A 12,992-nucleotide genomic window follows, 5' to 3' on the forward strand; every position below is an offset into this window, starting at 1 on the left:
AAGTGGAAAGCATGAGTTTGGAATATCACAGGCTACTGAAATGATTTCGCTATTAACATTCATTAGCTTCTTCAAATACTTTCTTTCTTTACACTAGTGACTCAAAAATCTGCTTAAAAATTCAAAGGACAAAAGAGCTCCTCTTTTTCTTCTTCCATCTACAAATAAACCGAAAGTAAAGCTGACGAAGTAAGGCTTTGCTCCTCTTGTTGACAGGGTTGCAACTGTTCGAGACTGGGTTTGTCAGCATGCGCATTTTCAGTTTTTAATAAAATGCTACAAATTAATGTGTCTATTTCGTCAAAACCAAGTGTGCTAGTAGGGGAAAATATCCAGCACACTTCCCCAGCCCCACCCCCCAGCAAGAAAATAGGTGGGTTGGGGGCAATAAATGCTATTTTCCTAATATATGGCCCCAGTGACACTTGCTTTAGTAATAAAAAAGATAACCGTATCACCATTCAAGTGCCTAAGGCAAATTTATTCTGAAAAATAAAGAAAGAAATTAATTACTGTTTGAAACCAGTACTCTCTTTAAATTATTAAAAATGTGTTAAGATTAAACTAATGTAACATTATGCCTTAACTACACTCAAATAAAAAAAATAATTAAAAATGTGGTAAGATGAGAGTAGCCTCTGAGTAGCTCGGTTAGGTGACGGACTCTTGATTTCGGCTCAGGTCATGATCTCAGAGTCATGAGATGGAACCCTACACAGGGCTCCACGCTCAGCAGGGAATCTGCTTGAGATTCTCTCCCTCTCCCTCCACCTCTGCCTCCCCACCCCCAGCTCCTGCATGCCCGTGGGCACGCTCTCTCTCAAAGAAATAAATCTTAACCAAAAAAATGTGGTAAGATTATATCAAAGAATAAGAAAGGGCTTTTAAGTAACAAACTATACATTCAAAGGTATGGCCAATATTTTTTAATAAAAAGTTTGATTGGTTTGAAGATAAAAAATTTCAAATGATACTAAAAAGGACTTAAGATCAATAAATAGAACTTTCTACCATTTGAGAGTAGGCCAAAAGCTGGCATTAAATACATTATAAACATTGGGCCTGTTTATAAGAATCAATTATGTAATACCCTCAAGCAAATTGCTCTTTTACTAGACCTTTAAAAACTTGGGTTCCTCCAGGACTAATATGTATTTAAGAGTGGAATATGAGCAAAAATCTAGTATAAGTTGTTAAGTACATGATTTCTGGGTTTAAAAACATACTTAAAGGACATAGTGGGTTTTTTTAATAAACTATTTTTAAAATAGTTTTAGAGTTAGAGAAAACTTGAGGTGATAGTACAGAATTCCCACAGACTGACACCACAGCTGGTGTTACATGTTAATAACATCCTACGTTAGTACGGCACATTTGCTACAATTAATAAACTAATACAGATATATACTTATTCACTAAAATCTATACTTTATTCAAATCCTCTTAGTTTATACATAATTTGCTTTTTTTGTTGCAGGATCCTATTCAGGATAACATATTACATTTAGTTATGTCCCCTTAGGCTCCTGTTGGCTACAGTTTCTCAGAATTTCCTTGTTTTTGATACCTTAACAGTTTTGGGGAATACTGGTCAAGTATTTTGCAGAATGTCCCTTTACTGCGACTTCTCTGCTATTTTTCTCATGATTAGACTGGGGTGATGGGTTTTGGGGAGGAAGACCACGGAGGTAAAGTGCCATTTTCATCACAGCATATCCTCTGGAACAAACTATCGATATGACTAATGACTACTGACCTGGCTATGGTAGTGTTTATCAGATTTCTCCACTTTAACTTTACTCCAGGAGTAAAGTTACTCCTCCCAATCTCCTTTCATTAGTGTATTCTTTAAAAGGAAGTCACTATGCACAGCCCACACGCAAGGAGTGGGGAGTTATGCTCTCCCTTGTTGAAGATGGAGTATCAACATAAATTATTTGCAGTTCTTTTGCAGAGGAGATTTGTCTCTTCATTATTTATTTATTTATTCAACAACTTATTTATACCATATGGAGCCATGGGTATTTATTTTATACTTTGGGTTATAGTCCAATACTACCTTACACTTATTTTCTTGCTCAAATTTTTCCACCTTTGACCACTGGGAGTTCTTTCCGTTGGCTCCTACGTCCCTTTGATATAGTCCCATTGTTATGAGTTTAAGCACTTTCTTACTTTCTGGCGCTACAAGATGCTCTAGGCTGATCTTACATATTTCTTGCCCCAGTCCTTGAATCAGCCATTTCTCCAAGGAGCCCCGGTTTCTTTTCATAGAGAACTGCATTAGATATCAAGATCTAGGGGCGCCTGGGTGGCGCAGTCGTTAAGCGTCTGCCTTCGGCTCAGGGCGTGATCCTGGGATCGAGCCCCACGTCAGGCTCCTCTCCTGGGAGTCTGCTTCTTCCTCTCCCACTCCCCCTGCTTGTGTTCCCTCTCTCGCTGGCTGTCTCTCTCTGTCAAATAAATAAAATCTTTAAAAAAAAAAAAAAAAAAAAAGAAATCAAGATCTAGGAACCAGGTGTGCTCTTGCTCCTGGGATGGCACTGCTTCCAAAAGGGCCTGTTTTTAACTGAATTTTATGTTATTTTGGGATAACTTGCATAACAAGATATAGAAATACTTTCATGCATAGACTGTGCTAGACCTATGTAGTTTTAATGCAATTATAGATGTATTTATCATCATTTTACAGATTTCTTTTGAAAATAAGCTGAAAACCATAAAGGAGACTGAAATTTTTTAAATATAAAATTGGGACATGTCCCCTTTTTTTGAAAACGGAGAGGGGGACAAATGCATAATGTCAGAAATACAACTGAAATGTCATTATGATTTCTGTAGGTCAGCAAGCAGTTCAGCAACTTTTTGGTCTCAGGACCCCTTTATGCTTTTAAAAATTATTTGAGAATTTTTTCAAAGAGCTTTTACTGGGTTATTATCTATGGATATTTACCAAATCAGAAGTTAGATGTGAGAAATGTTTAAAATATTTGATTTATTTAAAAGGATAAGCTTATGATGCATTAATATAAATAACATCTATGTGAAGAAAACTTTTTTAAAAAAACTTATTTTCCAAAAAACTTGGTAAGTAACATTATATTTTTGCAAATATCTGTAATTTCTGGCTTTATAGAGGATAGCTAGATTCTTAAGACTGATTCTGCAATATGCTGTTTTGGTTAAAGTATATAAGCATATGAAGAAAATCTAGACTCATAACAGATATATAGTTGGGAAAGAGAATATTTTAATAATTATTTCAAGTAACTGTTGATATTCTTGAAACTATACCTGAACTCAACAAATGGTCATTTCCTGTAGGTTAGAGGATTCTAAAACTGTATCAATGAACTTTTCATATTCTATTACATTAAAATCCACTGATTTATCTTGCGCTTTGAATGGATCTTTTACCCACATGTGATTTAGTATCATGACACATTGGTCATCTGGAAAATACTGATTCACTGAGTTATGCAGGTGTTCCTCAAAATTGACACAATTCAGAATACAATATGAAGAAAAAGAAAAATACAACATTCTTTAATATCATTACCCACTTTGCAAGAAAAGCCTTCGAGTATCTGGGAAGCTGTCAAGCTCACAGTATAATGTACAAGTTTTCCAAAATTCTAAATTTTACTTAGAAGTTTTTATTTTATTTTTTTGACGATTGGCTACAAATACAGCTGTTTTTCTTGAAGTGTTAGGCCCACTTAGTTCATTTCTGAGAAAAACAAATGTCAAATACATAAGTTCAAATAATCAAAGTTTGCCTACCCTGTTTTTTCAAGAAAGAAAAAGGTTGTTACAGAAAAAAGCAGTAGTTCAGCTCACACCTCGGTTGCGCAAGTACTTTTTCTGAAGATGAGTATCATGCTCCAGTATACAGGACGAGTACTCGAAGTCAAGATCTAAGGAAATCAGTATTTTTGGGCGTCTGGGTGGCTCAGTTGGTTAAGCGTCTGCCTTCAGCTCAGGTCATGATTCTGCAGTCCTGGAATCAAGTCCTACATCAGGCTCCCTGTTCAGCAGGGACTCTGCTTCTCCCTCTACCCCTCCCGCATGCTTGTAATCTGCCTCTCACCCTCTCTCTCAAATAAATAAAATCTTAAAAAGAAATTAAAAAGAAGTTCATCTTAAAAAGAAATTAATATTTTTATTGCTTAATGCAAAAGGATATTCTTTTTTTTCTTAAGGGGGGAGGGGCAGTGGGAAAGGCTGAGCAGTGAACCTGATGCAGGACTTGATCCCAGGACCCAGGGATCATGTCCTGAGGTGAAGGCAGAGGCTTAACTGACTGAGCCACCCAGGCGCCCCACATCAAGGACATTCTTAAATAAAACTGGATTTTAAAAAAACTATGAATGTACGGCAGTGAAAAATATAATACATCGGTTTGATGCCACTGCGTTAATTTGTGTTAAGGTGTTAGCAGTTTTATTCACCATTGCTTTTACGGCATCACTGCAAATGTCAACACAGTGGAAAAGAAAAAAAAAAAACCTTATTATGAAAATAGTTTTGACCTTCCAGACCATCTGATCTCAGGGACCCACACAGGTCCCCAGAACAGTTTGAAAACCACTCAAAATTAGGTATTTCAAAGATAAGAGAATATTACAACAATATCATACCAAAAAATTAAGGAATTTAGATGAAATAGATAAATTCTTAGAAAAAATTAACTTGCCTAATCAAATTCAAGAGGAAACAAAAATATGAATAGTCTTAAATCTTAAAATATTCAATCAGAAATCAAAAAATCCTCCCATAAATTCCAGGCCTAGATGGCTTCACAGATGAATTCTGTCAAACATGCACTTAAGAAATAATTTTACACAACATATTCCAGAAAATAAAGATACCCTCTCTGACTCATTTTAAGACTTGTATAACCTTGATACCAAACACAGCACAACAAAAGAAAATGATAGGCTGATGTCCTTCATGAATATTGGTGCAAAATTTCTTAAAATAGGAGCAAACAACGTCAAAGTTGGTTTAACATTAGAAACACCAAAGCAGAGAAAGACAATTATCATATGATTTCTCTCATCTATGGAACATAAGAACTAGGAAGATCGGTAGGGGAAGAAAGGGATAAAGAAAGGGGGGTAATCAGAAGGGGGAATGAAGCATGAGAGACTATGGACTCTGAGAAACAAACTGAGGGCTTCTGAGGGGAGGGAGGTGGGGGAATGGGATAGACTGGTGATGGGTAGTAAGGAGGGCACGTATTGCATGGTGCACTGGGTGTTATACGCAACTAATGAATCATCGAACTTTACATCGGAAACCAGGGGATGTACTGTATGGTGACTAACATAATATAATAAAAAAACATTAAAATAAAAAAAATTTAAAAAAAAGAAACACCAAAATAATTCTCCATGTTAAACAAAAGAAGAAAAAAAGGTATCAATATTAATAGTTTCAGAGAAGATAAATCTTTTCAGATGTTTCTCTCAACAGAAAAGTAAAGCTTTAAGGCTGTTTTGGGAGAGCCAGGTAGCCGAAAAGGACTAGCTTCCTGGCCTCAAGGAGAAATGAAGCTGCAGTATTCCCAGAAAGAAGCCTCTGTAAGAATAAGGTGCTACCAGTATCACTTTTTCCAAAAGAAACAAAGTAGGGTCAAAATCCTAAGCAAGTTTTTCTTTTAATGTTTCATATTAAATGCAGTCGTGGTGTGCCCTCACACATCTGTTCCAACGTCTAACAAACTTCTTAACAATCAATTTGTAAGACAAAGATGGCCTATAATTTTGCCCCTAACTTACTACGAATCATCTGCACTAAAGGGGAGATGAATGGTACAACTGTTCTTGCACTGTTATTCAGAACACCTGGGTACACTTGCCTTTTTCCCTATCTTACTGCTACTCACACAAGGGCTCCCCACCTAAAGGAAGCAAGTACTCTTTCCACTGCCACAGATATTAAGCAAGTTCAGTAAAACCCATCTCGTCCAATTTAAAACAGACCTTAACTTGGTCAAATCAGAAAATTAATTGTGGGTGGGTGTGTGTGTACCTTGAACATTTTATTTTCGCTTACACATAAAAAAAATGTATGAATTATCCAAACTTAGAGTTAGGAACTTTTTTTTTAATGGAGGCCTGCTGGTGGGAATTCTGTGCCACATTTATTACATAAATCTTACCTAAAATGTATGTTTATTTGAAATGGATCAAGGATTTCCGTTTTTGGCAACATGGTAGGTTAGATGCGCAGACTGGATCTACGCATTCTAGCCTACATCTAGAATGCTGTATAAATATTTCTTCAGTATTTTTAAATTTTCTAATTTGGCACAAATGTACAGAGAAGGTGTACATTTGTACAAATGTACTGGAAGGTGGCTCTTGACTTTCAGGTTACCTCACAACACTACTTTGAAAACTACAGAGCTGGAGACAGGTTGTGTACCCTGAGACTCTCCAATATGGGCAATGTAATCAAGGAACTTTGCGTGTAGCTGACAATCCAAAAGGCTACACCTGCAAAGCAGAGCTGAATGAACGGTAAACCTACTTAGCAGAAGCTGAGAACAAGCACACTTGCCTGCTTGACCTTGGTGCCGGTAGAAGGAAGAAAAAAAATCTCGTGTAAGAATTTATAACTACAGCCAGCTCTTAAATGAATTTGTAGAGAAGGAAAAAGAGGAAAAGGGGTAAGAAACATGGAAAATAGATTAAGAAGGCCTAATAAATGTCATCAATGTTACAGAGCCCTTGTTTCCAAGACAACCATGAAAAGAAGGTACAATGGTTGTGTCAAAAAGGGCTGCAGCCATATACAGCCTATTTGCTACACTTAACTGCACCCAACAGCTTGCAAAGGACAAGGTCATTAAGAAGTTCATCACTGGAAACATAGTAAAGGCATCAGAGACATTTCCAAAGTGAGTGTTTTCAGTGCCTATGCAATTCTCAAACCGTATGTAGAGCTATATTCTTGTGTGAGTTGTACCATTCACAACAAGAAAGTCACGAATTATTCTCATGATGCATGGAAGGACCAAACATCCCCACCCTAATTTAGACCTATGCTGCCCCATGACCTCTGCCGAAGTCCACATAAGAAGCTGACTATTTACGTTCTGAAGAAAAACTGTCCTCTGAAGGGAAAGAGGAGAAAATAAAGAAGGAGAAAATAAGAAAATAATGGGCCATTATTCAGAGAGATAATGGTCAAGAATTTAACATAATTGTTGAAAGACATCCTCAGATCCAGGAAGCCCAAAGAATCCCAGGTAGAATTACAAATAATAAAATAAAATAATAAAGTAAAAAAAACCCCAAAAAACAAAAAAATTCTTCAATACATTCTATAAAACTAGGAACACCAAAGGAGGGGAAAAGGTTTAAAAAACAGTCAAATAAAAGATTATTTACAGGGGCGCCTGGGTGGCACAGCAGTTAAGCGTCTGCCTTCAGCTCAGGGCGTGATCCCGGCGTTATGGGATCGAGCCCCACATCAGGCTCTTCCACTGGAGAGCCTGCTTCTTCCTCTCCCACTCCCCCTGCTTGTGTTCCCTCTCTCGCTGGCTGTCTCTATCTCTGTCGAATAAATAAATAAAATCTTTAAAAAAAAAAAAAGATTATTTACAAAGGGAGGGCAATTTTATTTCGCAACAGCAACGGTGGCAGTTAAAACACCAAAATAATGTCTTCAATGTGATGAGAAAACTTAGAATTCAAGACACAGTGAAATTATCTCTCGAGAATGCAGAGGAAATAAAGACATCTTCAGACTGGGGGGCCTGGGTGGCTCAGTCGTTAAGCGTCTGCCTTAGGCTCAGGTGATGATCCCAGGGTCCTGGGGTCGAGCCCCGCCCTCCCCGCCAGCCATCCCCGCCATCGCCATCGGGGCTCCCTGCTCAGCAGGAAGCCTGCTTCTCCCTTTCCCACTATCCCTGCTTGTGTTCCCTCTCTCGCTACCTCTCTCTCTGTCAAATAAATAAAATCTTAAAAAAAAAAAGCCATCTTCAGATTAAAAAATAAACAACAAAACCATCGTCCACCTTCACCAAAAGACTTTCATTAAAACAAAAATTCCAAAGGATGTACTTCAGTTAGAAAAAAATTATTTCATGTGGTAGGTCTCAGATAATGAGCCAAGAAAACAGTAAACAAATGTAAACAAAGATAACTACCTAAAACAATAATTTGTCTAAAATTTTTTATGTATGCAAGAGATAAATATGTTAAAACTAAAATAATAGACAATGGTGTTATGGATTTCTGGAAGGAGGACAATCAGAGCATTTTAAATTATTACATTATTCAGGAATAGGTTAAAGATACTGATTTAAACTCTTCCTTTTAGAAAGGACTTCTTAAAAAAGCTAGAGCAACCACTGAAAGAATAAAAAACATATTAACTTACAAACAAGAGTGCATGTGTACAAGGTGTTAGGGGGATTGAAATGAGAAAACACGCCTACATGAAGGCTTCAAACACGTAACTCCACACAAAAGATTAAAAGACTAGGATGGAAGGGGAGTAGGACAAATAGACCACAAAACAGAAATAAATCTAAATCTACCAGTATCACAAGTGACTACAATTCCAGTAAAAAATATTGTCATTCAGAACAAAAACACAATTTAACCATACCCTGTTTACAAGACACAAACTAAAATACAGGACCAATGAAAAGCTAAAGGATGAAAAACACTATCAACCAAAAGAAAGCTAGAATAGAAACACGAATCCAAGAAAACAGCCCACCACAACAATCACAAAACTTAAGGCAAAAAAGTTTTGGATACAGCCTTTCATAATGACAAAGTTCGATTTAACAGAAAAACAATTCAAAATGTAAGTACTTAATATAGCACAGACTCAAAATACATAAAACAAAAATTACCACATCTAGAGGAGAAACTGCCAAACCTACCATCAGGTGAGAGGCATTAATATGACTTTCTCAGCAAAGAAACAGATAGGAAAGTCCCAAAATAAACCCAAACCCAAATCCAAACAAAACCCAGGCAAACCATGAAAGATGTGAGTAGAACAGTTAACATGAACTCATGAACATATATGTAGCACTACACTAAACAACAGATTTCACATTATTTCCAAATGCATATGGAACATTCATGAAAACTAGCCATATGCTAGGTCTTAAAGTTAGTCTCTACAAATTACAAAATTATGGGGTCTGAACATAATGAAATCAACTTGGAACACTATTGCAAAAATTATATTTACAAAGTTAAATATTTTGAAATTAAGTATATACACTTACATAACTCATGAGGCAAATAAGAGCTATTTTTTCAATGAAAAAAAACAAAAATACTGTATATCAAAACTTGTAGGAAGGCAGCTCAAATGACACGTAGAGGCAACTTTAAACACTAAAAACCCCAATTCAAAAGTCTTTGTAAAAGGACAGAAAAAAACAAAAACCTCCAAGTTCTGAGAAAGTAGAAAGAAATAATAAATAGCAGGACCTAAAAGGACAGAAAATATTTACAACAAGAGGATAAGCTAGAAGTTCATTCTCTGAAAGAGTAATTATAATTATAAACCTCTGGAAAAACTAATTGGGAAAAAGAAAAAAACTAATAACAAAGTAAAAGGAAATATGATTACAGATGTTGTAGAGATTAAGCTGATAAAAGGATACTGTGGATAATTTTATGGTAATAAATTTAAAAGTCTGGAAAGATTTTTTTAAAGTGTTTAGAAAATACAATCTATTAAAAATGAATCAAAAAGATTTAAAACTTACACTTTCCAATTTCAAAACTTACCATAAAGCTACCGTCATCGAGCACCAAATCACCAAGTGTGGTACTGGCTAGAAGAGAAATATAGATCAAATGAAAGAGAACTGAGAATCCAGAAATAAATCCGTACATTTATAGTCAACTGATTTTCAAAAGGGAGCCTAGATAATTTGATGTGGAAAGAACAGTCTCTTCAACACATGGTGCTGGGACAAGTGGATTTCCAAGTGCAAAGTAATAAACTGGGACCTCTACCTTATACTATATACAAAAACTAACTCAAAATGGATCAAAGACCTAAATGTGAGAGCTAAACACCATAAAACTCTTGGCGCACGAATCTTTATGACCTTTAGGCAAAAGTTTCTTTGATATGATACCGAATCACAAACAACAAAAGAGAAAACAGATAAACTGGACTTCATCAAAATAAAAAACTTCTGTGCTTCAAAGGACACAATGAAATAAAATGAAAAGACAATCCAAAGAGTTGGAGAAAATATCTGGAAACCATATATCTGAAGAGTCTAAAATCCAGAATATATACAGAACTCTTAAAACTCAACAATAAAAAGACAACTCAATTTTAAAATCGACAAAATTTCTAAATAAATATTTTTCCAAAGAAATTATACAAATGGTAAGTCCATGAAAAGATGCTCAGCATCCCTAGTCACTAGGAAAATGCACATCAAAACCACAGACTCTACTTCATACCCACTAGGATGGCTATAAGCAAAAAGGCAGACAACAGCAAGTGCTGGCCAGGATGTGGAGACGCTAGAACCCTCACACACTGCTCGTGGGACTGTAAAATGGTGCAACTGCTTTGGAAAACAGTTTGGGAGATCCTAAAAAGGTTAAATATAGCATTACCATATGAGCCCAGCAATTCTATTCCTAGACACAGAGCCAAAGTAACTGAAAAATCTGTGCATGCAAACCTTATATGTGGAGATTCACAGCAGTATTCATAATAGACAAAAAATGGAAACAATCCGAATGTGTGTCAACTGATTAACGCATAAACAAAATGTGGTATAGCCACACAATGTAATAATATTCTGCCAAAAAAGGAAAGATATACTGATATTGGCTACAAATGTGAATAAACTTTGAAAACATTTCACTGAGTGAAAGATCCTAGACAAAAAAGGCCACATATTACATATTTCTATTTATAGGAAATGCCTAGAACAGGCAAATCTATAGAGAAAGTAGATAACTGGTTGTCAGGGATGGGGTAAGGGAAAATAGAGAGTGGCTGCTAATGGGTATAGAACTTCTTCTGAGGACAATGAAATATTCTAGAATTAGACAGTGGAAATAGGTATACAATTTTGGGAATATTAAAAAAAAACTGAATTTTACACTTTAAAGAGGTGAATTTTATATGTGAATTATATATCACTTTTTAAAGGGCAAATAAATCAACTGAGCATTTAAAAATAAGAAATAGAGAATCTAAACAGAAAAATAATAATTAAAAAATCAAACAGTGGGGTGCCTGGGTGGCTCAGTCAGTCAAACTTCTGCCTTCGGCTCAGGTCATGATCCCAGGATCCTGGGATGGAGCCCGGCATAGAGAGCTACTTTTCCCTCTCCTTCCCATTTGTGCTCTCTCTCTCTCTTGCTATCTCAGTCTCTCTCTCAACTAAATAAATCTTAAAAAAAAAAAAATCAAACACTTACAGTTTAAAATCTTTCCACTAAAAAAAAATAATCAAACCCAGATAGTTTGACAGGTAAATCCCACCAAACACTGGAGGAAAAACAAATTAAAAAAATTTAAACAAATTCTTCTAGAGAACAGTAAAAAAGAAAAACACTTTCTAATACATATCAAAATCCAACCAGGACAAAGGATGCCAACACCATTCAATGGAGGAAAAGACCACTGTTTCAACAAATGGTGCTGAGAAAACAAGATATCCACATGCAAAAGAATGAACTTGGACCCTTACCTTACACTTTATACAAAAATTAACTCAAAATAAATTCCTAAATATAAGACCTAAAAGTATAATACTCTTAGAAAAAAACTAGGAGTAAAGATTCATGACATTGGATTTGACAATAATTTCTTTGCTATGACACCAAAATCACAGGCAACAAAAATAAAAACAGATAAACTGAACTACATCAAAATTAAAAACTTCTAGGCATCAAAGGAAACAATTAACAGCCTGAAAAGGCAACCTATGACAGAGGAGAAAATATTTACAAATCATATATCTGAGAAGGGTGCTAATATCCAGAATATATAAAGAACTCCTACAACTCAGCAACAATAGTAACAACTACACAAATAACCTGATTAATGGGCAAAGGACCCGAACAGACATTTCTCCAGAGAAAATACACAAATGGCCAACAATTATATGGAAAGATCCTCAACGTCACTAGTTACTAAGGAAATGCAAATCAAAACTACAATGAGATATTACTTCACAACCGTTAGGATGGCTACTATCAAAGAAACAGAAAATAGGGGCATCTGGGTGGCTTCAGTCAGTTCAGCATCCGACTCGTTGATTTTGGCTCAGGTCGTGATCTCAGGGTCCTGAGATGGAGCCCCAAGCCCCACATTGGGCTCTGCTCTCAGTGGGGATCTGTTTCTCTCCCTATCTCTCTGCCCCTCCCCCTATTTGTAAGGGCACACACGCACCCTCTCTTTCTCTCAATAGCCTTAAAAATAAATAAATAAATAAAATAAAATAAGTGTCGGCAAGTGTATGGAGAAACTGGAACCCTTCTGTACTGCTGGTCAGAACATAAATGGTGTAGCTGCTATGAAAAACAGGATTGCAGTTCCTCAAAAAATTAAAAATAGAATTACCACATTATCAGCAATACCACTTCTGGTTCTATATCCAAAAGAATTTAAAGAAGTGTGTAGAAGAGATATTTGTACCTATATGTTCACAGCAGCATTATTCACAATAGCCAGAAGGTGGAAGTAACATACTTGTCCACTAACAGATGAGTGGGTAACAAAATGTTTATACATACAATGGTATATTATTCAGCCTTAAAAAGGAAATTTTGGTACATGCTACAACATTATGCTACATGAAAAGCCGACACAAAAAGATAAATACGGTATGAGTTCACTTCTAGGAGGGATCTATAGTAGTCAAACTCATAAAAATAGGAAGAATGCTGGTTGCCAGGGTGATGGAAAGGGGTAGATGAAGAGTGTTTAACGGATACAGAGTTCCAGTTTTGCAAGATGAAAAAGTT

The 12,992-nt window shown here is 36.0% G+C and overlaps 1 protein-coding gene across 19 annotated transcripts in view; it reads right to left on the reverse strand.

Moving 5' to 3' along the window:
* Nucleotides 1–12,992, reverse strand: part of FRS2 (fibroblast growth factor receptor substrate 2) — a 112,380-nt gene that overhangs the window by 43,111 nt on the left and 56,277 nt on the right. For 13 of the 19 annotated variants that reach the window (XR_006409742.3, XR_006409740.3, XM_057316560.1 and 10 more), the window contains one exon: nt 9,774–9,820. The exons of the other annotated variants lie outside the window; for them this stretch is intronic. The gene's annotated coding sequence lies outside the window, so the exon portion shown is untranslated. The remainder of the gene's footprint in view (nt 1–9,773; nt 9,821–12,992) is intronic. 19 annotated transcript variants of the gene reach the window in all.

The sequence above is a fragment of the Ursus arctos genome, unplaced genomic scaffold (assembly GCF_023065955.2).
Source record: "Ursus arctos isolate Adak ecotype North America unplaced genomic scaffold, UrsArc2.0 scaffold_21, whole genome shotgun sequence".
NCBI lineage: Eukaryota > Metazoa > Chordata > Mammalia > Carnivora > Ursidae > Ursus > Ursus arctos.